General features: G+C 41.6%; 1 pseudogene; it reads right to left on the bottom strand.

Annotated features, from left to right (window-relative positions):
- Nucleotides 1-297: 297 nt before the first annotated feature.
- LOC114212086 (calreticulin-like) lies at nucleotides 298-19,859 on the bottom strand (annotated as a pseudogene).
- Nucleotides 19,860-26,594: the final 6,735 nt, after the last annotated feature.

The raw sequence follows: 26,594 nt of genomic DNA, 5'->3' as shown, positions 1-26,594 counted from the left end.
TCACTCTATAGTTATATCAGGCAATGTACACACATGGCTCATTTAGTCCATACCACAACCTCATGAAATAGGAATTATCACTCCCTTTCCATTGATAAGGAAATAGAAGCCCCAGGAGGTGTTGTGACTTTCTCAAGGTCATACAGACTAAAGGAGGTAGAGTAGAAGTACAAATCCAAAGTTTGTTCAAAAAGAGCACATACTTTTACTCCCCAGATTCTGCTAACCTCATGAACATTTCTCCTTCCAAGCAACATCACTTGCCTCTGGGTGTAAGGTTTTTTTTTTTTTACCCAGTTACAGTTCATCCCTCTGGTCAACACAGGCTTCTTCATTTTTACCCAGAAAGGCTCCTTTGGCATCATCTTCCTTCCACTGCCTGTCATTTCCTGGTTCCTCAGCAGAATCCTCTTCACTTCCCCCTTCTTCAACTCCCCAGATGTCATCTTCTCTTTCCTCCTCCTTTTCTTTTTTCTTCTTGGCTTCTCCTGCCTGTTTTCTTTTTCCATTTCTTCATGTAGTTCCCTCCATTGCTTCTCTTTGTCCTGCTTAGAATGTAGAATTTCAAAATAATTTACAAATGGTATAAACAAAGTTAACCCACTTTAGAAATGTTGGGTGTCTTCCCACACTCTTAAAGATTTCTGGGATGGTATTTGTTTACATACAAATTTTCAGTATGTGTGCAGTGGAGAGAACTCTGTGTGTGTGTAATTTGTTCATAAATAAAATTGGTTCAGATTCAACAATCGTTTACTGAATGCCTACAGCATTGCTAAGCATAGTGCTAAACAATCTACACACATAATCTCTATTCCTCACAACCATCTATGAGGTAAATGTTACTAGTCCCACTTCCTAGATAAGGGATCTGAGGTTTGGACTGACTAAATGACTTGCCCAAGCTATATAGCTAGTGAGTGGTAGAACTAGAATTAGAAACCCAGGTTTTCTGGATCTGAGTCTGTTCCCATTTCTACTATATCCAGTAACACAATCTTTATGGAACTCTTTGAATTTGCTTTTGACCTGTGATCAGTACAAGCTTGCAATAGGTCAGAAATGGGACTCCTTCTATGTTCGCTAATGTGTACATCTAGGTCCCAGAATTTGACCCCTAGAGCCAACTTCATAGATTTTTCTACCCAAAGGGTCATTAAAGAAGGGATACAATCTAAATTCCTCTAGGGCTTTAATCTTCACCTAGAGTATCTGAGCCAACTGGTCTTTTACCCAGTTTTGGGGGATAAAGCTAGACTGAGAACCCGCAAGCCCAGTAGGCTGGGTCTTTCTAGAATCCTGCTGAGAGCAAATGCTTGACATCTTGTTGTGTTTCCCGCATTTATTAGAGGAAAAAACTTTCTCTTTCAATCAGGCCTTCATTTTCTTATGTCTGGAAAGTACTGGCTACAATTAAGAACTTTATTTCTCCACTTCCCTCTCACTGCTCTACTCGCTCATCGGCCTCCACCCTCCTTTCTTTACCAAAACTGCTCTTGCCAAAGGTAACCAGAGACCACCAACTCCACCAACTCCTCAGCTCCACCTGGACCTACAACAATCCATTGAGCCTATCTATTTTTCTTTTTATTAACATATAATGTATAATTTGTTTCAGGGGCGCAGGTCTGTGACTCATCAGTCTTACACAATTCATGGCGCTCACCATAGTACCTACCATCCCCAATGTCCAATGCCCAGCCATTCCATCCTTCCCACCCCCATCCACTCCAGCAACCCTCAGTTTGTTTCCTGAGATTAAGAGTCTCTTATGGTTTGTCTCCCTCTCTGGTTTCGTCTTGTTTCATTTTTCCCTCCCTTCCCCTATGATCCTCTGTCTTGTTTCTCAAATTCCTCATATCAGTGAGATCATATGATACTTGTCTTTCTCTGATTGACTTATTTCACTTAGCATAATACCCTCTAGTTCCATCCACATTGTTGCAAATGGCAAGATTTCATTCTTTTTGAGGGCTGCACAATATTCCATTGTGTGTGTGTGTGTATATATATATATATACACAACATCTTCTTTATCCATTCATCTGTTGATGGACATCTAGGCTCTTTCCATAGTTTGGCTATTGTGGATATTGCTGCTATAAACATTGGGGTGCACATGCCCCTTTGGATCACTACATTTGTATCTTTGGGGTAAATACCCAGCAGTACAATTCCTGGGCTGTAGGGTAGCTCTATTTTCAACTTTTCGCGGAACCTCCATACTGTCTTCCAGAGTGGCTGCAGCAGCTTGCATTCCCACCAACAGTGTAGGAGGGTTCCCCTTTCTCTGTATCCTTGCCAACATCTGTCATTTCCTGACTTGTTAATTGTAGCCATTCTGAATGGTGTGAAGTGGTATCTCATTGAGGTTTTGATTTGGATTTCCCTGATGCCGAATGATGTTGAGCACTTTTTCATGTGTCTGTTGGCCATTTGGAGCCTATCTATTTTTCGTTAGACCTCAACCAGCTCGTGTCCTCCCTTTTCTCCTTTATTTATTTCTGTGTGATCACTCTCTTATAAACATCCTCAATTCCCTTGCTCTCCCTTAATTAAGCAAACCCTCAACTCAGTTAAATCCAACTCTCCATGCTTGCACCTGGGAGAAAATAGCTAGAGAAAACAATAAAACCAAACCTGTTGTTCTCATTTTAAACTTATTATGACTAAATTCAGGTGAGCCCTTAGTTAGGTGAGCCAGTGAGCCCACTGTATTTCTGTGGTTGATTCACTCTACTTCTCCTTGGATAACTATTTCTCATCTTCTTCTTCTCCTCAAACTTCCAACACATCTTTCTCAATCTCAGATTAAGTTGTTAAATCTCACTTCCTATTTCACAATCAGAAGAAATTTTCCACATACTCTCTGGCAGCCATGGAGTTATGCCACATGGATTTTCCTTGAAGAAGAACCTGTCAATCAGTGGTGAGGAGTGCAGTGAGCTTTTAGCTTGTAGCTGTAGAGCCTGGGGATCTACTGCAGCGTTTGAACCTAGGACATGCTATTCCAAAGCAGCCCCCAGACAGTGGCTGAGCATGGAGGGGGTGCTAGGGTCTGGCCATTCCTAACAGAGAACTCCTCTATAGGCAGTATTTCCCCTGGAGCCCCGTTGGGTAGGTGAGACTTTCTCAGAGCTGTGCTGCCCTCACAGCAATTCTTACCCAATCCTTCTTTCGCAGGTGTCAGACTTTTCTACCTATTTCTGTACCCTCTGCCCTTCATCTCTCCCCAACATTATTCCCAATAAATAGCCTACATTTCTAGCTCCATCTTGGTGTCTGCTTCCCAGAGAATTCCACTGATAAAAACCCCTCACTACCATATCTACCCACCCACCTGTTTTTACTCTCATGTTTTCATTCTTTACATCTGCAATTATGGAAGAAATATCCATACTCCTATGGAAAGCCAACTCATCTTCCTGGGCACTAGATCTCATCCACTCTCATATTCTCAAGGATGTTGCTCCAGAAATTCTCCTCTGTATCTCCTATATTGATTTCTCTCTTTATTGGATCATACCCACTGGCATACATGTAGGCAGGAGGATCTCTCTCTCTCTCTCTCTCTATATATATATATATATTAAAAAAAAATCTTGACCAACATTTTCTACTACCTACCACCCTGTTTTCTCTACCTTTTTTACAGTAAAATTCTCAAAAGACTAGTCTATCCTGGGAGTCTCTAGTTGTTCTCCTTCCTTTCTTTCTTGAATCCATTTTTTCCCCTGTATCTCTCCGTTGAAACTGTTCTTGTCAGAGTCACATGAACTCCATGTCCTAAAAACAGTGGTCTATTCTCAGTCTTCATCTTTCTTGACCTTTTGACACCAGTGATCATTCTTTCTCCCCTTAAAATATTAGATTTGCGGGACGCCTGGGTGGCTCAGTCGGTTGAACGGCTGCCTTCGGCTCGGGTCATGATCCCGGGGTCCTGGGATCAAGTCCCGTGTCGGGCTCTCTGCTCGGTGGTGAGCCTGCTTCTCCCTCTCCCACTCCCCCTGCCTGTACTCGCGCGCTCTCTCTCTCCCTCTCTCTGACAAATAAATAAATAAAACCTTTAAAAAAATAAATAAAATAAAATAAAATAAAATATTAGATTTGATCTATAGGATATTACTCTTTCTTGGTTCTTTTCCTACCTTGCTTGCTACTCTTTCTGTCTTGTTTGCTTGTTCCACTTTATCTTCTTGATCTCTAAATATCGAGGTACCCCAAAACTTATCCTTGAATCTCCTTTACTCACTCCTTAGGGGATTTCACCCAGCTTCATGGGGGCTTTCAGTATTACCTGTAGGCTGATTTTGATTCCTGAATTTATACCTCTTAACCAGTCTCATACTCAATTGCCTCTTTGACATTTGGATTTCTAATAATCATATGTGACTTAACATTTAACAATTATAGTCTTTTATTTCTGTCCCCACCCCCACCCCCAAATATGCTCATTTTTTTGTTCTCTATCTCAGTAACTTCATCCTCTAGTCACTTGAGTAAAAAACCTTGGAGCCACCCTTGTTTACTCTTACTCATATTCCCTATCTACTCCATCACTCCTGTGAGTTTTGCCTTCAAAATGGATCTGAGCTTTTCTTTTTACCTCCACCACTATCACCTGCTTCTGCCTTTGTTCCACTAGTCTTTTTTTATTCCTATCATCTTTTACAACATAGCAGCCAGAGTAATATTTTAAACTGTGAGCCAGTTCATATCACTCCTTTGCTAAACATGTTTCCTGTGGTTCCCCACTTTACTCAGGGATATGGACCTAACTACTCTCATTCTCTCTCACTCAGGTCTAATCACACTGGGCTTCTTACTCCTGAGTAAGCAAGTTATGCTTCTACTTGGGTGACTTCGCATTTGCTATTCTTTCTACCTGGGTTTTCTTCCCCAGATACCTGCTTGGCTCCTTCCTCCAAGTCTCTTAGATGTTGTTTACTCAATGAAGCCTCTCCTGACCACCCCTATAATAAAAGAGCAAAAACCTCATGATCATAGCCTTCTCTATTGCTTTATTGTTCTCCATAGCTTATCTCACACATATGGTATTGACTTATTTATATTTTTCTTGTTAGTCTTTCCTAACTGAGTGTAAGCCCCATGAGGACAGAAACTTCTGTTTTATTTCACTGATAGATCTTCAGGACCTATAACAGTGCATTCAATAAATATTTGTTGAGTGAATGTATGGTTTAATAACAATGGGTACCATACATTGAGCACTTACTGTATGCCAAGAACTTATAAGAGAGTTGCTATCATCATTCTCAAATTATAGATGAGAAAACTGAAGATCAGAAAGGTTAAATAACTTGTGCAAAGTCATACAGCTAGTAAGTGATGGAGCCTGGATTTGAACCTCAGCAATCTAACTCTAAAATTCACGCTCTTGCTCTTACTGAAACTGGAATTCACTATAGATCATATAACTGTGTACCAATCATTCTTTAAAAGATTTATATTTAGCAATATCATTTTTAATCTTTGGTAATGTTTCATGTCAGACAGCAGCTTTTCTGATGTAGTATATAAATAAGCACTGAATTCCCTTGATCTGTAAATTTCACTGGGTTAGAATTAGTTTCCTTTTATTTTTCAATAAAGAATTTTTTTCTCTAAAAAAATTAAAATAAAATAAAATTCATCCTCAACCAATATGTAACATTGCCTCAACAAAACAATATTAGATGATAACCCCAGAGTAAAAACAAAACAAAACCAGACTAAAAAGTATAAAAAGGCTTCATAGAGTTTTATTTTTCCATGATGACTACTGCCATGCTTCTTTGGAAATAACAAGTACAAAAGTCTCTCAAAAAGGTTTTTTTGGGTGCTTGTGCTTTGCTGGTATTCTAAGCATGAGCTTAATCTGCCTACTAGGTAATCAGACCTGCCACTGGCCACAAACCTGCTTGAATGGAACTTCCTGCAGAACCAGGGAGTCATGAAGCCATTGTCCCAATTATTACTCCACCCATAAAATAGTTCTAGGAGAACAGGAAAGCTGGTGAACACCACCAACACCTTCCTTCTTTCTCCAAGGCATGCATTAGATATAGGCTCTGCAGCCGCCTTCTAGATCACCACACTGTGAGCAGGGAGCATGACACAGAAGGAGTGTGACTTCTAATTCAACAAGTTTAAGGCTGTGCATGACCTTGGGCAGTTTATATATACTCTCTGAATCTCAGTTCCCAGATCTGAAAAATGGGAATAATATCTGTCTCGTTAGGTGATTTTGAGGGCTAAGTGGGATAACTTTTGGAAAGTGCTCAAGTACAAAGTTGTTATATGTATGTTTCCTTACTTATCCCTCCTCTCAGGAACATGTGACCAGCAAATGAGATAATGACTATTAGGCTGCTTTTGCAAATGTAAAGAACACTGCACAACTGAGGAGTCAGACATCTGGAATTCAGAGTGGGGCAATACCTTACTTTTCTTATTTCAGGTCTTATTTCCAACCTCTTCAGCAAACTCTTCATCATTTGTAAGAAGGTAATTGTCAAAGATGCTACCTGATTTTACCTGTTGAAATGAGAACAGTGGGATTAGAATGAGGTTGAAGGGCTTAAAAATTCACTTGCTAAGTGCAAATTCAAAGGCCATGGGCCCAGAGATTTTAATCAATAATTGAGGCAGAATGAGGGAATACAAAGGTGATTAATAATACAGAGGGTCCAAAATGTTGTACCACCTTAGCTGATCCACTCTAGAAGAAAGTTAATTTACTAGTTCCCAAGATTTGTTTTCCTCAAACCTCTGACCACTATTATGAAGAAATTTTCATCACTTTGCTAGGCTCCAAATTGCTGCCCAGTGGCTCTTGCCCCAGCTCATACTGATGGGACCTACCTTTGATGCCACTTGGAGATGCCCTTTTAAAGATTCTCTCTTTAATGTAATCAGAAAAATGAAGAGAACATAAGAAAAAGTTTTGACAAGAAGTATGAGCAAAATTTAGATTCTCTACCATATTTCTCTGTTTTCTTAAAATAATATATTTAGTATTTACAATTAAAGGAAAAGATGAACTAAGTCAATGGCATATATATAAGTCCAGTGTGTGTTAATTTAATGATAAAGGAACAGAATACAGTGAGCATGAGTCATGGAGTCAGACAGACCAGTTCAACCACATACTAGCTGTATGACTTTGGGCAAATTACTCAACTCCCCTGAGCCTCTTCCCTCATAAGTAAAATATTGAGAATAACTCCCTTGCAGTGTTAGCATAAGAATTAGGAATAATATATGTAAAGCACAGTGTCTGGTAGATAATAGTCACTCAGTAAATGGCAATAATTATCATAACTTTTCAATATCTGGATCCGTTTCAGAAGGAGCAAAAAGAGGGCCATTCTGTATTTCTTTACTTTAGCAGTGTGTTAGTTAATTGTGTGGGAGCAGTTGTGTGACCCAAAGAAAGTTTGCAACATGAGTTATCATGTGTCCCTCCTCCAAGGTTTGAAAAGTTTTGTTTTGTTTTGTTTTGATGAGAAGACTTTTATTTGGCTTGTATCATCCCACCAACCCTGCCCCCAACAGAACAAATAACAAAATAGCTGCTTTGAATAGAGATTGTTATTTGCTCTGAGCCATTTTTTATCTGGTTTTAATAATTCCTTGTACAACTTTAAGAGATTTTTTACCTTTGCAATTTTTTTCCCTCTTTTGAGTTATCAGCAGTCTTGGTTAGAGAACAGCTCATTTATTGGCTCTTCCATTTTCCTTACTCCCACAAAAAAAATTCCTAATCTTCCCTGTTCTCTTCAGTGCCCCTTTATTCCCATCCCCCTCACACTAAACTCATGGTTCTCCATTCAAGTAAAAATCAGGACGCAAGGGCCAGTTCTGCTTCCTAAAACTTGCTAGTGGAATTATCTTGGTCTACATAACATCCTCTCTGTGCCTCCATGTTTTCATCTGACAAATGGAAGAAAATAGACCTTACGGCTTTCTTCATACAGTTCTTAGGAGAAAACAATGCACAAGAAAGCACCTGGTTACACTGTAAAGCCTGAAAAGTTAGTTCACAGAAAGTTACTTGTTTCCTGTGGTATATCCCACTGGAATCATAAAACGGAAAGAGTGTAGGTTTGGGCACTTTATTGGCTATCACATCTTGACAAGTCAAGTTACCTCTCTGAGCTCTCTTCTCCCTCATCAGTAAAAGGGAGATGGTAAGTAGTCCTCCGGCCTCACAGACCATATGACTTAAGGGATATCAATGTGCTTTGCATTGCCTTTGGTGTCATTATGCTCATATTGCCTTTGGTGTCATTATTCCTTCAAAGATCATAAGAGGTCCCAAAAGTAAGAGAAAGAATTGTCTTTTTTTTTTTTTTTTAAGATTTTATTTATTTATTTGAGAGAGAGCACAAGATCACAAGTGTGGGGGCGGGGGGGGGAAGAGGGAGAAGCAGACTCCCTGTTGAGCAGGAAGCCCAATGTGCGGCTCAATCCCAGGACCCTGGGATCATTCCCTGAACAGAAGGCAGACGCTTAACTGACGGAGCAACCCTGGCACCCAAGAGAAAGAACTTTCTTTTTTTGTGGCCATCTCTTCCCAGCCTCTGCCTGATCAAACAATGCAACTACTTCTGCTTAAAAACAACAACAACAAAAGCAAGGGGATTGTGTATCCAGGAGTCAGAACAAAGGGTGAAAGGGTCAGGGACCAGGCAGGAAAGTTGACCAGCTTTCTAGGCTAGGTCCCACCAGGTGGACAACTGGGCTCACAGAGCCTCTGAAGGCTGGAAACCCCAGCTGGGCCAGGACAGGTGAGGGAATCCCCACCTATCTCCATGCTGAGAGTCACTAGGCTTCTCAAATAGGGTGCAGGAACCAGGTGGTAAACTGGATGTATCCAGTTAGTTAAGTGTGTCCAGTGAAGTAAGACCTGGGAGTATCAGACCTGATTAGAACCTAGAAGGAAAGGATGCCTGCAAGGATAATAGGAGCATGATGCAGAGCTTTGTCACAAAAAAACAACAATCTAAAGAGATAATGCTGGAGTTTTAGAACTGTAGTCTCTCAGGCTTTATCCCAGACATGCTGGATCAGAATCTGCATTTTAATAAGATCCTCCAGTGATTCATATGCACATTAAAGTGTGAGAAGCATTCCTTCAGCATGGTTTAAATTCTCAAACAGAAGGTTTGCCTGCTTGGAGAGGTTGCTACAACTCAAAACAATTAGTGCCAAATCATTTTAAAATTTTGTACAAAATTTTTAACAAAGATGCAGTTTTAAATGTATACCTTAATGTTTTCAGTGAAAAAAAAACTACAATGCATTTTAAGGAAACAGTCAGATTAGGCATATTAACATGACCACATATTTATACAAGATATAGAAAGTTCCTATTATTTATTAAAAAGAGACACCTGAAAAAAGAGATAACAATGGGAACTTGTGCAAACTGTATCCACATTCTTCAGATAGGAAAGGAAGGAAAGGACATGTCTTCCTTGCTTCCTTCCTTCCCTCCCTTCCTCCCTCCCCTCCTTCTCTCCTGAACCCCTGCCGTGCATGTGGCAATTTATATACATCATCTCCCTGCACTCCTATGCTGGTCTCACTGAGCCAGGAAACCAAGAAGGTGGAAAATAAATAAACCAAGAAAACTTCATATAGGGGGTGTCTGTCCAAGAGCCCTTTGGCAGCCCTGTACTATAGACAGATTTCCCTGGCTGGCCAGATTCAGATTTCTCTGGCTATGGAATCTTCCAGGATACACTCAAAGACAAGTTTCTAGAGGCTCTATTGTATAGTAGTAAATAAAGGCTGACAGACCTTTGATTCCTGTCTCTACCATGCACTAGCTGTGTGCTCTTGGGTGCATCGCTTGCCATTTCTGAGTCTCAATTCTGTCAAATGTAAAATGGGATAATAAGAGACAATAGTACTTATTTTACAGAGTTATGAGAATTAAGGGAGGTAACATAGGTAAAGCATTGATCCCAGGCCTGTGTTTAACAAAAGTGAATTCCCTTACTCTCCAAGGGAATTCCAAGGCTATGTAGATTGCAGGGGTTTTGTTTTTGTTTGTTTTTTGTATAGATTGTAGTCTTTCAGAGGCCTTCTGGGCTAAGACCTTCATTCTAGGGCCAGCACTTGAGGTGCGCTCTTCTCCCCTGAGTTGGGAAAGAATCCTTCCCATCTTCAATAACAGGTCTCAGGGGAGAGAGAGACAGAGAGAGAGAGAGAGAGAGAACAACTCTGTGAAGGCCTGAGTATCTGAGCCCCTCTCTTTCCCTTCCAACCAGAGCCAGGAAAGATGATTGGAAGAGAGAGAAAGGCTAGGTCAAGAATTGCCATCATGGGTCCCCTGGGCGGCTCAGTCAGTTGAGCATCTGACTCTTGATTTTGGCTCAGGTCATGATCTCAGGGTCATGAGATAGAGCCCTGCTTCAGGCTCCACACTCAGCAGGGAGTCTGTTTGAGATTCTCGTCCTCCCTCTGCCTCTGCCCCTCTCTGTACTCTCTCTCACTCTCTCTCTCTCTCTCAAATAAATCAATAAATCTTTAAAAAAATTTTTTTTAAAGAATTGCCATCATGGCTTGGGTCAATCACATCTGACGTCTGTCTGGGGATTTTATTAATTTAAAGATTTTATTTATTTTAGAGAGAGAGAGGAGCAGGAGGGGCAGAGAGAGAAAATCCTGAGGCAGATTCCCCACTGAGTGGGGAGCCTGAGCCGGGCTCCTTTCCAGGACCTAGAGATCATGACCTGAGCCAAAAACAAGAGTCGACTGCCTAACCAAATGAGCCACCCAGGTGCCCCTGGGGATTTTAATATTTCAAAATTTCACCACATCTCTGATGATTCCCTTTGCACAAAATCAGCCCCAAGAATCATGCGGGACCAGCAAGGCAATATAAAGTACTGGAAGCCTGAATCTGGCCTCAGAAAGACCTATGCTCAAATCTCAGCTTTTCTTTTCACCAAATGTGTCTTTGAGCAAATTATTTATCTTTTCTGAACCTCAGTTTATTATTATTATTACATTTAGAAATAGGAGATTTCATAGTGAGAATCAACTAGTATTTGCAAAGTCTCTAATATGGTACTTGGTACATGGTAGGGACTCAGTACATTTTAGCTATTGTTGTTATCAGGACAAATATAATTAGTCCCATTTTAAAGATGAGCAGTTTGAGGCTTAGAAAGATCAAGACTCATTCAAGTCTTGTGATTTCTAGCCTGCAACTCCACTTTATGAAAACTTTAGGGGGACTGTGATCAGTGGCTCTGAGCCCAGAGAACTTTACCTGCCAAAGGTCCAGGCCAAGAACTCTGATGTTCTAATAGTGACAAATGGTGAGGTCAGGCTTACATTTAGGTTTGTCTATTTCTGGATGAATCCACTCCCCCTGGTAATTGGGATTGTCAATGATCTGAGATTTCCATTGTCCCTAAACAAAGAACCGAAGAGTGAACACGGCATCAGTATTTTCCCATAAGACCAATCAATTTACAAAGACGTTGTATACCAGAGCAGGATTCCTGTAGTTTCTTTCTGTTTTTTTGAGCTAATGCATGAGACTTCTCCAAGTTCTCCTTTCTACCTAGAGGGAGCTGAACAGGGTGACAGAAACCCATTCTGAGCCTGGTCCCATCTCTGTGCCTAAGTTCTTCATGAAATTAAGAAAATGTAGCTTCACAGGGAACACCATTTAAGGACTTTGGCACTTGGGGCCATTCTCTTCCTGATATGTAACACAGGAAACTGTGGCCAAATAAAATCATGCTGGTGTCAGTTTTATCTCTGGACCATTTGATAGCTGATTTCTTTAGTTTCTTCTCACTTCTGATAGGAGGTCAGGAGTTAGTCCTTAAGGAGAAGTTCCCCATCCCCACCCCTGACACCTTTGGTTCATTCATGTCCCACTTTTCCCTTTCAGGATCAGTGCTAAGATTTCTGCTTCCTGACCCCAGACCCATTTCCTGTTTTGACCATGTTCCTTTAGCTGCTTTCTACCACTCTGGACAAACCGCTTGTCTAGCTCTTCCTGGACCTGCCCCTTCCAGCATCGACCTCTACCAGACCACCCTGACCCAGGAAGGCACAGCCCTGAGAGCAGGGCCCAGATGAGGCTGCAGTCTTATGGGCAGTGGGTGGTGGGGCGTGGTGAGAGAAGACCACAGGATCTCAGAGTTTCTTTTCTATAAATTAAATCTTACATCTCTTCTGTCTTATTTCTCATACCCATTGCAAGGAGAGGCCCCCCTCACCTTATACTTCAGGTTTGGTATCAGAGGTCCTTCCTACTCCCTATCCATTGCCTCATTCCAGTCCTCTGGCTTCTTGACGTTTCTGTTTGGGATGTATTCAAAGTCCTCCCAGTCCTAAAACAAAATGTTCCTCCTTGAGGACAGGTGAGTGGGCTGGGATGAAACTGGGATCCATATAATCAGGCTAGACCTGGCTCCTTAACCCTACCACCCTCCTGTCCTTACCCCTATGAAAGCCCAGCTCAAGATTCTGTAAACAAACCCAATACAGGAGAGAAAAAGCCTTCTGAGAGAAAGATTCTGAATCCCAGGAGGATTCTCAATCCCTGGATTGTCCTATCCATAGCTATATGTAGTAGAGCTTCCCAGTGAATGATAATAAATCAGTGAATATACTCCACACACTCCCCATATCAATAACTCTGGAATCAGAGATTCAGGTTCAAAGGCTGGTGCTAACGTATTTGTAGTTGGCAAGTCACTTCATTTTCTAAGTGTCAGTTTCCCTATTCATAACAGAGATCAGGGCACATTGTTCACAGAGGCTGCCAGAAGGATCAATAATGTCTCAACCAATGTGACTTACTTTCCTCTTTCCTCCACACCTCTTTGGATACCAATATTTAGCTGGACATCTCCTTGAGGGATTAATGCCCCAGTTTCTGCTTCTATTCCTCAGACTTTTTTTCCCATCCCCATAGCTGACCTCTCCACCTGCTTCCCTGACAAACACTGTCTAATCTCAGGCTTCTTATCTTCAGGATCCTCTATTTGCAGACATTCATCCCATTTCCTTGGTTTCCAGGCACAGAGGTCTTTTATCTTCCTGGGAGGTAGGAAGTCCCAGTCATCCTCCAGACCCCCAGCTGCCACTTGCTAGTTGTTGATTTTGACCTCATAAGTAGCATTGGGGCAAATGATCAGAGCGTATAGGTAAATGTCTTTATTGATCTAGAAAGGGGATGGGGAATATTTCAGCCCATATTGGACATCTTTGGACCTCAAGCATTAAATGCACCACCAAAAACAGTTCCTAAATGCCACCCCCCACATATCCACAAACATATTTCACCACATCCCTCATCCCATTTCAGTGGTTAACCCAAATAGAGACTCTGGATCTCATTCTCCTAAGTACACACTCCTTTGGTTTCTCCTAGCCCCTACCCTTCTTCCATCGCGGCTCTGTTCATTTTCTGATCTTGTCTGTTTTTCTGTCTCTCCCCTAGATTGTAAGCTTCTCGATGGGAGAGGTCATGTCTGACTCATTTGTTGTGTCTGCAGCTTCCAGCACAAGGCCTACCCCAGAGGAGGACCTCAGGGAGCCCCTGCATGTACAGTCCTGCTAACAAAGGCCTTGAGCCTGAATACAAGTTCTTCAATGACGCAAATCCTATGGGCTTTTCTAGACTCAGTTCCTGCCCCTCTCTGGCACTCTAGTTGTGCCAAATTTCTTGCAAATTTCTCAAGTTTTCTTGACTTTTTTCATGTGATTACCTCTTCCAGGAGTTAAATCCTCCCTAAAATTGTCACTCTTTCACAAAACCAATTCATGCTCATCTTTCAAAACTCAGCACAGGGAAATCCTCTAAGAAGCATTTCCTGAGCCTCCAGGTTATGTAGGGGGCTTCTTCTGTGCTTCCCCAGACCCTCAGCATACTAAGTAGTCCTCTCCTTTTTTTGATTTGTACCTTCACTGGACTGTGAGTTCTGTGTGGTCAGGGGCCATGTCTGGCTCACTCTATCCCCAGCCCAAGGCCCAACACAAAGTTGGCATTGGGGAATGCCTGTTGAGTTGTTAATAAAATCCAGCTGCTATCCTCCAACCAACCTAGATCTCTCTAACCGGATGTTACTAAGATACCCATCACCCATATTTAAGCCCAGCACTCCCCATCTCCCCCATCCCTTCAATATCTAGTAGTGGGCAACTAGACCATGCCAAACATTCTTCCAAGGGGGGACCTTATCTGACTTCCGGGCCTTTTAGAAACTGCTCCTATGTGAACTTCTGTAATTTATAGCACTTCTCTATATCTATTTTTTTTAAGATTTTATTTATTTGACAGAGAGAGAGAGACAGCGAGAGAGGGAACACAAGCAGGGGGAGCGGGAGAGGGAGAAGCAGGCTTCCTGCCGAGCAGGGAGCCCGATGTGGGGCTCGATCCCAGCACCCTGGGATCATGACCTGAGCCAAAGGCAGATGCTTAACGACTGAGCCACCCAGGTGCCCCTCTATATCTATTTTCTGATGGTATTTAATTTATAGGATTCTTGTAAGGATCAAGTGAGATAACATATATAAAATGCTTATCCTTCTCCCCCAGGCTGAGGACCAGCCCACATACTCACCCTGCATTTGATGGTCTTTTTGTTCTCATGGTATTTCCCTTGGTAGCAAAGGATGACCTGTATTTTGTTGTTGCCAAAGCCACAGATATCAGGGCCTAGAAATTAAATCCTAATGCGTGATTTTATACCATTTTTAGGCAGTTTGCCTGGTCTGAGGCTAAGACAGACATAGCCTATGTATTAATCAGGGTCCAGCAAGAAATAAATAGCACACTCTAATTTAGGATTCCTTGAGGGGAATTTAATAAAGGAACTATTTACAAAGAAGGGGGCAGGACATTGAGAAGACATAAGGAATAGTGCTGTGCTGTCAACTAGCAACAGTAGGGCTCTTCCTACCCCTATCCTTGCAAGGAGCAAGAGTAGTTACCAGAGCCTGGAAGAAAAAAAGTCCTGTCGGGAGCGTGGCCAGGAGGGAGGCTGTGCCTTTCAGTTGAGAGACACAGCTTTCTTGCCTCCCTCTGATCTCCTGCCAAGGCTTCAATTGACCAAACCCAATCAGAAAGCCCCTCCTGTGCCAGGTACCTTATACCAAATCATTTAGTTCTCGAAACAAGCAGCTGTTACTATCTCCACCTTTAGCTGGGAAAGTTGTGGCTCAGAAAAGTTAAGCCATTCGCCCAAGGTCAAAGTGCTAATAAGTAGCATTGCTGGGATTCAGCCCAAGCCTACCGAGAAACAGAGCCTGGGGTTCTTTCTGCTTTGTGAAAACTTTAGAGGCAATTGTTGATCGGTGGCTCTGAGCCTAGAGAGCTTAATGTGACAAAGGTCCGAGAATAGGTTTTAACCTAGTTTTTCAACCTCATTTCCCATGTTATTGCTCTCTGGCTATCCTAAACACACACACATACACACACACACAAGGTGCTCTAACCATACTGGTCTCATCATTTTTCTACTTGCATTTCTATTTCATGCCTCTGAGGTTTTGCACAGCTTCCTCTGTCTTCATTATATTCCCTCCACCTCCTTCTCTGCCTGTTAAAATATAACTCATTCTTCAAAGAACAATTAATACCCCCTCCAAAAAGCCCCCAGTTGGACTGAGTCATGCATCTTTTGTGGTCTCATAGCTCCTCACCAGTATCTTTTTAAAAGTATGTCTTTCATTCTGCCTTTTAAAAAACAATTCACATTGCCTGTGTCCCCACCAAATAGAAGGCAAAAGTGTGGAATAGAAAAAGTACAGGCTTTAAGCCAAATGGATGGGGTTCAAATTCTGGCTTCCCACTTACTCATCTTGGGCAAATTTCTTGCCTGTTTCCTCATCTGTAAAATGGACCTGATAACAGCTGAAAATGGTTTGATTGTTTGACCATTGAAAAAATAATATTCATGTGAAAAAAAATCACATTTGAAAATTTATTTTCAATTTCCCTACTACAACCACCTCGCACATACACACATATAAACTCCTTGTGATGAGGGTGGATTCTGAAGAGAATAGAGATGGGCAACAATATTAGCACTGTGGGGGCATTTAAGCATTTAGGGCCCCAGAGTGCTATATCATTCTATGCATGGATGAGATTGAAAGATGAGAGAGAAAGAGTTGGGAGGAGGGAGTGCACACAGAAAAAGGAAAAAAAGCTGAAGAGGAGGATTTTGGTAAGGGCTTGAAGCAAGAGATCTGAAACTCCCTAGGAAAAGAAAGAAATGTTTAAGGAGAATTTTAAGGAAATTTTTGCTGTAACAAAATGTGGTGCAACACTTTCCTCTGACTTTGCATAAAAACATTCAGTAAAATTCACATTCTTCATCAGTGCTTTGGGAGTTGGGTTAGTTTTTGTTGTTTGTTGGTTTTTTAAATCTCAACCACCGTTCAAGGTTGGAGTGAAGTAAGAGCTAGACTGCCCTGAGGAGGCCTAGTGACATAGTGAGGTTAGAGATGCAATACTCTGGACTCATTATAAATGCTAGATAAAGGTGATTTCCCTGACCTTCTGTGCCTTCCCTCATCAAGGGCTGGAACCTCCTTCTGAGCACAAAGCCTACTGTAGTAGGTACATTCTGAGAGTGTCTACACAGTTTCTGGTTCCTTTCTCCCTTTTTGAGAACTGGGGAATGTCTCTCTGTACTACAGCCTTGTTAATGCCATGTGGCTCTCTACCTCTTTGGTTTACTTATACTGACACTTAGGTTTAAAGTGCTTTATTTTCAGGATGGCTGGGTGGCTCAGTCGTTGAGCGTCTGCCTTTGGCTCAGGTCATGATCCCAGGGTCCTGGGATCGAGCCCCGCATCGGGCTCCCTGCTCAGCAGGAAGCCTGCTTCTCCCTCTCCCACTCCCCCTGCTTGTGTTCCCTCTCTTGCTGTGTCTCTCTCTGTCAAATAAATAAATAAAATCTTAAAAAAAAATAAAGTGCTTTATTTTCAGGTTGTTGCAGAATTTTACTGCATAGGAAGGTGAATTAGAAATTTCCTGTTTCAGGTGAATCTGAGTCTCTTCAACAATTACAGTGGCTCTCATTAAGACCTCATGGGGCTTATACTGACTGCTATCAGAAAGCTTATAAACTTGATGTAATACTCGGATTCTGAATGCACATCCTCCTGGTTCAGGGTGTCAGGAAAGAGTTTCACATACCCGCCACCACAGTCGATGCCTTGCTCATGTTTTACTGAAAACTGAACCACCAAGGTCTCATTCTCATTGCTGAATGGCATAAACCTGGATGAAAGGACACAAAACTTGGCATTTTCACTGGTCTGGAGACCTGGGAGCAGAGAACCAGAATCTTTAGGCTTAAATCTCAAAGAACAGCCAGACCCAGTACTCGGTCTCACCAATCTTTGGTACTTTCTTACACACCTACTATGTGCCAGGTGCTATGCTGGACACATTACCTTATTCAAGCCTCAGAAGAATTCTGCAAAATGGGTATTATCTCTACAAATTAGGAGTCTGAGTTATAAGGAGGTGGAGTGACATGCCTAGGCCCACATGGCAAATAAGGAACTAAACTGGGATTTTAATCCATGTTTCTCCCCCTTATACCATTCTGCCTTTGATTTTCAAGATGGTTAAATACTGTTCTGCAGCTTACAAAACAAGGCCTTGTTTATCCCGAGACTCACAGAACATTTCTAGTCTAAGTACATTACCTTATAGATGAGGGAACTAAGCCCCAGAGAAGGAAAATTATCCAAGATCACATCGTCACAAATGGCAGACACAGAAGATAAGTCTCCTGACTTCAAAGTCAGCGGTCTTTCCATTATTCCATGCTGCATGCTGCTATCCAGCTTACTGGTTATGACTTTGTCTGTCACTTTAACTCTCTGAGCCTCAGTTGCCTCATCAGAAAATGTGGATAATTATTCCTACCTCATAGGGATTCCATGAAAATCAAATGGGTAAGAGCTGTGAGAAGCACTTTGTAAACTGCCAACATAAAATGCAAAGGGCTATCATTATTCATGCTTAGAGAAGATCCTTCTTCCATGATTCCATAGCTCTCTGTACTTCCCTGGGTCACACTAGATTGCAAAGAGGTTTATTTCAGTCTCTTTGAATAGTTTTTAAGCTCCTGAAGAGCAGGGTCATCTTTATGTTCCTAGCATCTAGGCCAAGGCCTGGCATAGAAGTGTTCAATAAATAAGTGTTAAATTGCACAGAAGAAGCACAGCTCCTGATTCAGCTGTCTCTGAAGTGCTTACTGCACACCAGTGCTAAGCGCTAAACACTTTCATGTCTGTTGTTGCATTAGGAACTGTCTGTAGTTTAAAGAGTATGCTTACTTCCCCCGAAGACCTCACATGAGGCTAGAGTAGCTAGGGAAGACTGCAGGGAAAGGGAGTGGGCCCAAGAAAAAGAACACTGAACCCATAAGCAGAAGACCATAAGCAGAATCTCGGCTCTACCAGATCCTGCTATGTAGTCCAATCTCAGTCCATTACTGAGCCTCATTTGTACCCAAGAGCCCTTCTAGACAACCAAGGGGAACCTAATGAACTTGAGCGGGATGAGATATGAGGAGCAACACAGAAGAAATCAAATTGAGGGGAAATGGGTGGCTATGCAGACTACTCCCAGAACCACCAAGAAGCTGACACCCCACGAGTCACTCTGTCTGCAATTCTCTCTCCTTTGGAAACAATTTTCCAGAGTGGATTTAAATGAGATTCTAAATGCTCAAGCCAGTTTGTAATTCTGTCCTTCAATAAACATGAAAATGAGATTCATAACAGTAGCCAGGAGAGAGAAGATGGTAAGTTACTCCTGGGGACAATCAATGGATTCTATTTATAGGATAAAAGCTTTCTCAGACAAAAAAAATAAAGAAAGAAAGAAAACCTTGCCTGTAGACCTTGTCCTCAGAGCTCTCCCTTCCCTCATTACATTATTTGGCTCTTCTAGCAGCCCTGTCTGATGAACATGGCAGTTGATGATTATCATCTCCATCTAATATCAAGGCTCAGAGAAGTGAAAAGACTTGCCAAATTATGCAGCTAGTGAGTCATGGGAGTTAGCCTTAGGTCTGTCTGCTCCACTCTCCTTTGTATCAAGCTGCTCTAGGGGAAAGCAACATTTGGAGGTTATACAGTGCTTTTCCTTGTTTCAAGTACAGTGTTATATAAAAAATCCCAGGGTGGGGGAAAAGCAGGCTAGTCCGGCAGTAATGAACACAGTCCTGGAGCCAGACCTAGAATCCAATCTCAGATCTGCCTCTCACTAGCTGAGTATATAGCTTTGGGCAAATTACCCATCCTTTCTGGGGGCCCCTCTGCAAAACTGGGAACATAATAGTAACCATCTCATGAAGTTGTTAGGAAGATTAATGGGGATAATGGGTCTAAGAGTTTAGTTTTGAATACCTGTTATTTAAAGATTTTATTTATTTACTTGAGAGAGCACAAGCAGGGGGAGTGGCAGGAAGAGGGAGAAGCAGGCTCTCTGCTGAGCAGGACCCTGGGATCGTGACCTCAGCCAAAGGCAGACGCTTAACCAACTGAGCCACCTAGGTGCCCCTGAATACCTGTTATTTAATAAATAGACATTATTATTTTTGTGGACAATTCATTCTTTTCCATCTACTACTTTTTTTTATTCTAATGAAGAGAAATGAATTGATAACATGTGTAAAAACAATTGTATAAAAGTCAGAACTTTTTTCCAGTCAATTAGTATATTCCTGAATTCCAGCATTTACCTTTATCCTTTCCTTTGTCTCTGTAAAATTTTCCTGTGGTAAACTGAAATTACCATAATCCATCCTAAATTTAGATTCCACCCGTCACTTTTTCCATCCATCCATGGGGTAAAGAATTAAGGAACATATAGAATGATTTGTGTTTTCTTTTTTTTTTTAAAGATGTTATTTATTTATTTATTTGACAGAGAGAGAGAGAGCGAGAGAGGGAACACAAGCAGGGGGAGTGGGAGAGGGAGAAGCAGGCTTCCCGCCGAGCAGGGAGCCCGATGCGGGGCTTGATCCCAGGACTCTGGGATCATGACCTGAGCCGAAGGCAGACTCTTAGCAAATGAGCCACCCAGGCGCCCCTGATTTGTGTTTTCTTAAAGACAGTAAGATGCGCTAAGGCTGACCAAGCCTGCAGGAACAGTAAGGGAATATCATGGGATAACTCTGATATTTCTGAAATCCCCTTCACTATTTGATGCCTAAACTCTACCATTTGTGCCCTACCATGTGGAATGGCTTGACTACCAAATATTTGAGTCACTTATACATTAAGGCTCCACCTACCCTCCTCTGTAGGAGTGAAGTCCTAAAAACCACCATGGCAATATATGGTTGAAAGGCGTGAGGTATTCTCTTAAAAATAGACAGAAAAAATATGGTTAGGGGAAAAAAGCCCTTATACATATTTATGTCTAATAAGATAAAATAATAAAATCACTTCATCTCAAGTAAAGAGATTAGTAATACCATTTTATACTTCTTGAATTAGTAATGATGATATTAAATAATCAATTTCCATTTGCCCTTTTTTATTCCTTAAACTTTTTAGACTCTCCCTTTCAGTTTTGAGAAGATGCTGACAAATTTGTTCTGCTTTGGCATAGATGGCATACAGACAAAGAGGCATTCTTTTTGGGACCTGGCACTCCATCCAAACATTCAGTGCCTTTCTGATTTTATGCCTCATTCTTTCTGATTTTATGCTGACTCCCACTTCCCGGTCCCATGGGGGTCCAAGAGTCACAGGGCAATTTGGAAGCTTGAGATGGAAGAAGCCTTGGGGTGTAGCCTTCATTTCATCTCTCCCCACAGCTGAATGGATATTTCTTAAATTCCACTACCCAATATCTAGGGTTATTGCCTTAGCTCTGCCCCTGAAAACCCTACTTCAACGCATATCCAGGAAGACCTGGATATGTGGTCCTGTCAGCTCCTGTGACTCAAGCCTGACAACTCAACTACCTCCCCCATGGGGCCCAGGGGGTGGGTTTGCTTTCCCCAGTCTTCCCCTATCTCTCCCAAGATCTCAGTGTTAGGCAGGCCAAGACATCTCAGTGACCACCTCACCCACTACTCCTGGTGGTGGGGCCCCAAGAGCTCCTTCCCATCTAACATTGCTGTGGTTAGACTGGAGTGATTACTACTTCCCTGACCACAGTTCGTCCCATGAAGGATAAGGATTGTTACCAAAGTCAAAAGAGCTGTTATATGTTTGGCCTTCGTGTGGGTCCCTTAAAAATTTCTCCTCATTTACTCCGATGGATAATGCTATGAAAAGATACTATTAGTTTCATTTTGTATTTAGTAAGTGGTGGATCTGAGATGTGAACCCGTCTGATTTCAGACCCGGCCTTTCTTCTGGAATAAGAGGGAGATACAGGGAAAAGTGCTATGAAGAACAAAAAATTGTATAATCATACTAACAGCCACTGTTCAGCAACCATATGTCAAGCATTGTGCTGAGTGCTTCCCATGCATTAGCTCATTGCATTCTCATGACAGCTCTGTGACGAATGTGCTATTTTTCCCCCATTCAAAAGATGAGAAAAGTGAAGCTTAGAAACTTGTCCAAGAGCCCAGTTTGTAAGTAAGTAGGCAAGCCAGATTCAGACCCAGGCCTATACAACACTAAAATCTTTACTTTTAACCCTTATGCTATATGGCTTCCCATGAGGTAAAGTGTGTGAAAAGCCCTTTATAACCTAAAGAGTGCACAGCAAAGGTAAGAGACATAGTCCTTTACAGTTTGTAATTAATAAAATTATTTGCATACAATTTGAGTAATGTCTGTCTTCCCCAGACACCACCAGACCGGTAGGTTCCATAGCTATTTTACTTACCATTGTGTCCCAGTATCTCACACAGAGTTAATTGCCAAAATATTTGTTGAATGACTAAGTGGATGTATGTATGACCTTGCCTTTTGCCTATGCCATAAGATTCTCAGCTTTACAAATAAGATTGACTCATTTGTTAATCCACTTGACAAATGTTCATTCAATTTAACAAGTATGTAGAAACAGTTGTACAACTTTAATCTTGAACTCCATGGTAAGAAAGGTTAGGGCAGAACTCAGAACTTCTTACGAGTAATTATTTTTCTGAGTGAACAGTATTGATACAAATCAAACCTGACACAATTGAAGATGTTCCAAAACAAGGGGCCTTTCTTTTTAGGAGAGCAGTGTCACATGGTTAATAAAGTTCAACTTTAATGTTTTAGACTTTTCTTCTTAGCATCATAACATCTAAACATCGCAGAAGTCTCAAGCCAAATGACTCTTAGTGGTCATTTCGTCTGACCTCCTCATATTACAGGCAGGGAAACTGAAGCCTGGAGAAGGAAGTGACTTGCTTACAGACACAAAGTTGTCAGCTGCAGAGCTGAGATTAGAACCCAGTTCTTCTGCACCCTGGCTCTGGGTTCATTGTTCCTTCATTCAACAAATATTTCTTGAATATTCACTTTGTGCAAGGCACTAGGCACACAGACATGAATCTGACAAGTTCCCTTTAGGGACCTATGAGCTTCAGAAAGCTCAGAGTCTGGTGGAAGAGACAGACTAGTAGAGAGTTACAACACAGTGTGGTAAGGACAGTGATAGAAGGAAGTCCAAGGACAGTGAAATTCAGAAAAGCACTGTCTGCCCTCCAAAGACAGGGTGGACTTCAGAGAAGGCAAGCCTGAAGAAGTAAGAATTGAAAAGGCAGAAAAGGTGAGGAGTGGGTGTTCTAAATGGAATAACTTGCACATGAAAAGACCCAGAGGCATCAAAGAGGATGGTGTTTCAAGGGAAATGCAAACAGTACTGTATAGTTTTCAGGGAAGAGGAGAGGAAAGTAAATAGGGGCCAGCTCAAGGAGAGCTCTTATTAACTGAGAGCAAGAGACCTGCGTATCAACTAAGGTTGGATGCTACTATCTTTTTTCCTCTGATAAGTTTGTCCTTCAAATTGGTCAAATATTTTATGTCCCCAGAGATCCAATCAACAAAAAGTAACGGGAGTTTGGAAACCTTGTACATCTAGCTGATATAAGCACATAATCATATCCAAGTCTGTAGAGAGAAAAACCAAGGAGGCCACATAACCACGATTCCTATGTCAAATGAACTTATCTCCACATTGCACCTCCTACCATGTCTAGCTTGTGATGGAGCTCAAATCCAAAGCCTGGGCTAGGGTCTCATCTCCACCACTAGCTTTAGGAGTATCTTTAACTTCGCTGAGATTGAGTTTCTTTGTCTATAGAAAGCAGTTACCTAACTCATTGAGTCTCTGGGAGAATTAAATAAAATAGCATGCAACACAATGTCAGGCACATTGTAAGTGCTCAATAAAAACTACTTGAAACAGAATCTGTACACGTGTATATGTATACAAAGATATATAACATCAAAGATAAAGAGAAATATTTTTAGCCTTGAAGGTAAAAGTTGTGCCTTCCTCAACACCCAGTCCTGAGCTTGGGACACAATAGGTCCTTTAGAAAATGCTTGGATAATTACATTAAAATATATTTGTAACATTTATCCAGCATCATCAGATTTTATTTTGCAAAAGAAAATTTGCTAGAAGAACTAAAGTTTTGTTCTTCGGGTGCCAACATTTTATCTACCACTTTCAATGGAAACTTTTTGTAAACATTATAAAAGACTCTGACCTCTTCTATAGATAATCTTTTTTTTTTAAGATTTTATTTATTTATTTGGCAGAGAGAGACAGCGAGAGAGGGGACACAAGCAGGGGGAGTGGGAGAAGGAGAAGCAGGCATCCCGCCTAGCAGGAAGCCCAATGCAGGGCTTGATCCCAGGACCCTGGGATCATGACCTGAGCTGAAGGCAGATGCTTAAAACTGAGCCACCCAGGTGCCCCTTGTATAGAGAATCTTAAGCAAAATATAAAGTTTCTTGAATACTCAAACTCTGTATTAGGTTGTAATGTACAGCGGAGGTATGGGTTTGCTTCGAAATTTTTCTCTCTCCATTGTTTTGGTTCTGCTGTGAGCACTCACTTCTCCCCGGGGTCAATGTGTTTGCCTCTAGCAATCTACTCAGTTCTCAAGAACCTATGTCCCTGCTTACCTGTCTACTAGCTTATCTGCCCACTTACTTTCCTTTCTTTTTACCGGCCAGTCTGTCTGCATGTTTGCCACATAGACCATAGCCATTCAAATATTTATCAGCCGATAAAAACGCCTTGTGGGGTAATAAACAGCACTGGATAACAATCTGAGCCTTTCCACCTGTTTCTGTATATGACTAGAGCCAATCAGTTTTCTGAATCTGTGTGCTCATCTGTAAATAAGGTTTATATTTAAACTCTTCAAAGAAAGGAATACTGTACACATAGTAGGTGCTCAATGTTTGTTGAATGACAGATTGGCATGAGGACCCAATTAAATAAGATAATAATAATAAAGATTATTGTGATTATAATAATTATTAAAAATAATTAGTTTTGCTGTCATTGAATGGGCACCTCTAGTAGGTCCCCCATTCATTTTATAGGTTGTCATTTCTAATGAACTATACCCTGGGAAGCACATAGCCAAGTCTGAGGCCACTGGAAGCACATAGCCAAGCACAATGCCAAAGTGGGCATTGAATAAGAGCCTAAATGCTTTAAGTAGAAGACCATATAAAGCATTCACTTAAATATTTACAGACTTCCTGTACACTTCCAGTGTGAGTGCTAAACATCAAAGTACTAGTAAGTCATAATTCCTTGAGCCCTCAAGCCCTCAAGGAGCTCACAAGACAGGCAAATAGTGTCTATTTTTCTTATTTTATGTTTCTTGATTATTCAAAGCAAAATAATTTATTGTAGAGAATGTAAAAAGCCCAGAGGCAGCAGATAAGCAGTAAAAACACCTATGATCTACCTCACAGAGATGATCATTGTCAAGATTCTGATATATTTCCTTCCAGCCTTTTTGTTGTTTTCTGCATGTTAACAATGGCCCCTGCTCCCACCTCCACATCCCTGCGGCCTCTGCAGAGACCCTTACCATCAGTGTGTACTTGAGACCTGGAAAGGCCAGCTGGATTCAGCCTCTTTGGTTTGGGCATCTGTCCAGGGTGACTTTTCCTCAGGCCAAGCATGTCCAAGTACCCACAGTTGGCAGATGGTCCCAATCGCATATCAGTTGGAGGCCTGAGCAGCAGGCTGCTCCTCAGCCCTCTGAGCTGTCCTCCATGGGTCTGAGCCAGCTGGGCACAGAGGCCCTTTATCTCAGAATGTCTCTTCAGCCAAGTTTTCATGGTCAAGTCTAAGAGTTGACAGAATTGACATTCACACACACACACACACACACACACACACACAACCCCCTTGTGACTTCTGCATCATTTAGATCTTCATCTGAAGTCCTGTTTCTTTCTGCCTGATTTTGTACTTTTACAAATGGCACTGCCATTGCCTTAGCCCTCCCCCACACTTATTTGTATCACTAATTCAGTGATCCTCCAATTCAATCAACCAACATTCCTGCATATTTTAATGTGCCAGCCCCTATGCAAGGTCTCAGATTCCAAAAGCTCATTTTGCCCCTGAGGCCACTGGTCTTACTTCCTGCTGACCAACTGACACTTGGCAGCTGGTAGCAGTGGTCAATACTTCCTTTATGGAGGCAAGAGACCTGCGTTCAACAAGCATCTCTGCCACCAACCCACTATGTGACTTAAGGAAAACCACCTGGGGCTCCGTTTCTATGTACAATGAGAGGGTTGGATTCTAAAGGCCTGGCAGGCCCTCTGGTTGCTGAGCTGCCCTGTGGCCTGGAATAGTCTGGGAAAACAGCAGAAAGAGAGGAGTCTGAATCAAACCCTGGAACAAACCCTTTAAATGGCCCTGCCATGTCATATCCTCTCTCCAGACCTCAGTTTTCTCATCTGACTGTGGGAAGAAGGAGGCCATTTGGGGCTAGATGAGCTCTCAGGGCCCTTTTAGTATTGACATCAAAGAAACTAAGATTTACCTTCTTTGAGATTGCTAAATACTGCTTAAAATGTGAACTAGAAGGACTTCAACTTACTGGACTCATGGGAGGCAGTGAGGTGGGGAGTAGGGGTAATGCAAGAAAGATCAGTTTTTATATCGTATAGCCTTCAAATTTGGTTTTGCCTTTTAATAAGTGTAACATCGGACAAATTATTCAACTCCTCTGGGCTTCAGTTAGACTGTCTATAGACTGGGAAAAAAATAACTACTTTGCAGAGTTCAGGTGAGGATTGGAGTGTGTAAAGCATTGTGCCTACTGAGTAATACTGTGCTTAATAAAGGTTAGTTAAGGTTTCTGATACAATTTTGCTGTAAAAACTAGAGTTTAAAAGGAGGAAATTTAATTCCAAGCAGAAATGGATTGGCAAAACACTTCTCTTAATTTTTTAATAGTTTTTTTTTATTAAAAGACTAACTCCAGTTCATTGTAGGAAATAAAACATTAAAGTCATCTGGAATTCCAACATCGACCTTTTACATTTTAGTATATTCTATTCCTTTTACCACACACAAATGTATTTTATAATAGTGACAATGTATATCTTAGATACAATCTTGTTCGTTTTAA

Source organism: Eumetopias jubatus, unplaced genomic scaffold (genome assembly GCF_037043125.1).
Source record: "Eumetopias jubatus isolate StellerSeaLion01/CBP00866 unplaced genomic scaffold, mEumJub1_p1.0 scaffold_4, whole genome shotgun sequence".
Taxonomy (NCBI): domain Eukaryota; kingdom Metazoa; phylum Chordata; class Mammalia; order Carnivora; family Otariidae; genus Eumetopias; species Eumetopias jubatus.
The sequence above is the reverse complement of the archived record's forward strand: the minus strand, read 5'-3'. Positions and strand labels throughout refer to the sequence as shown.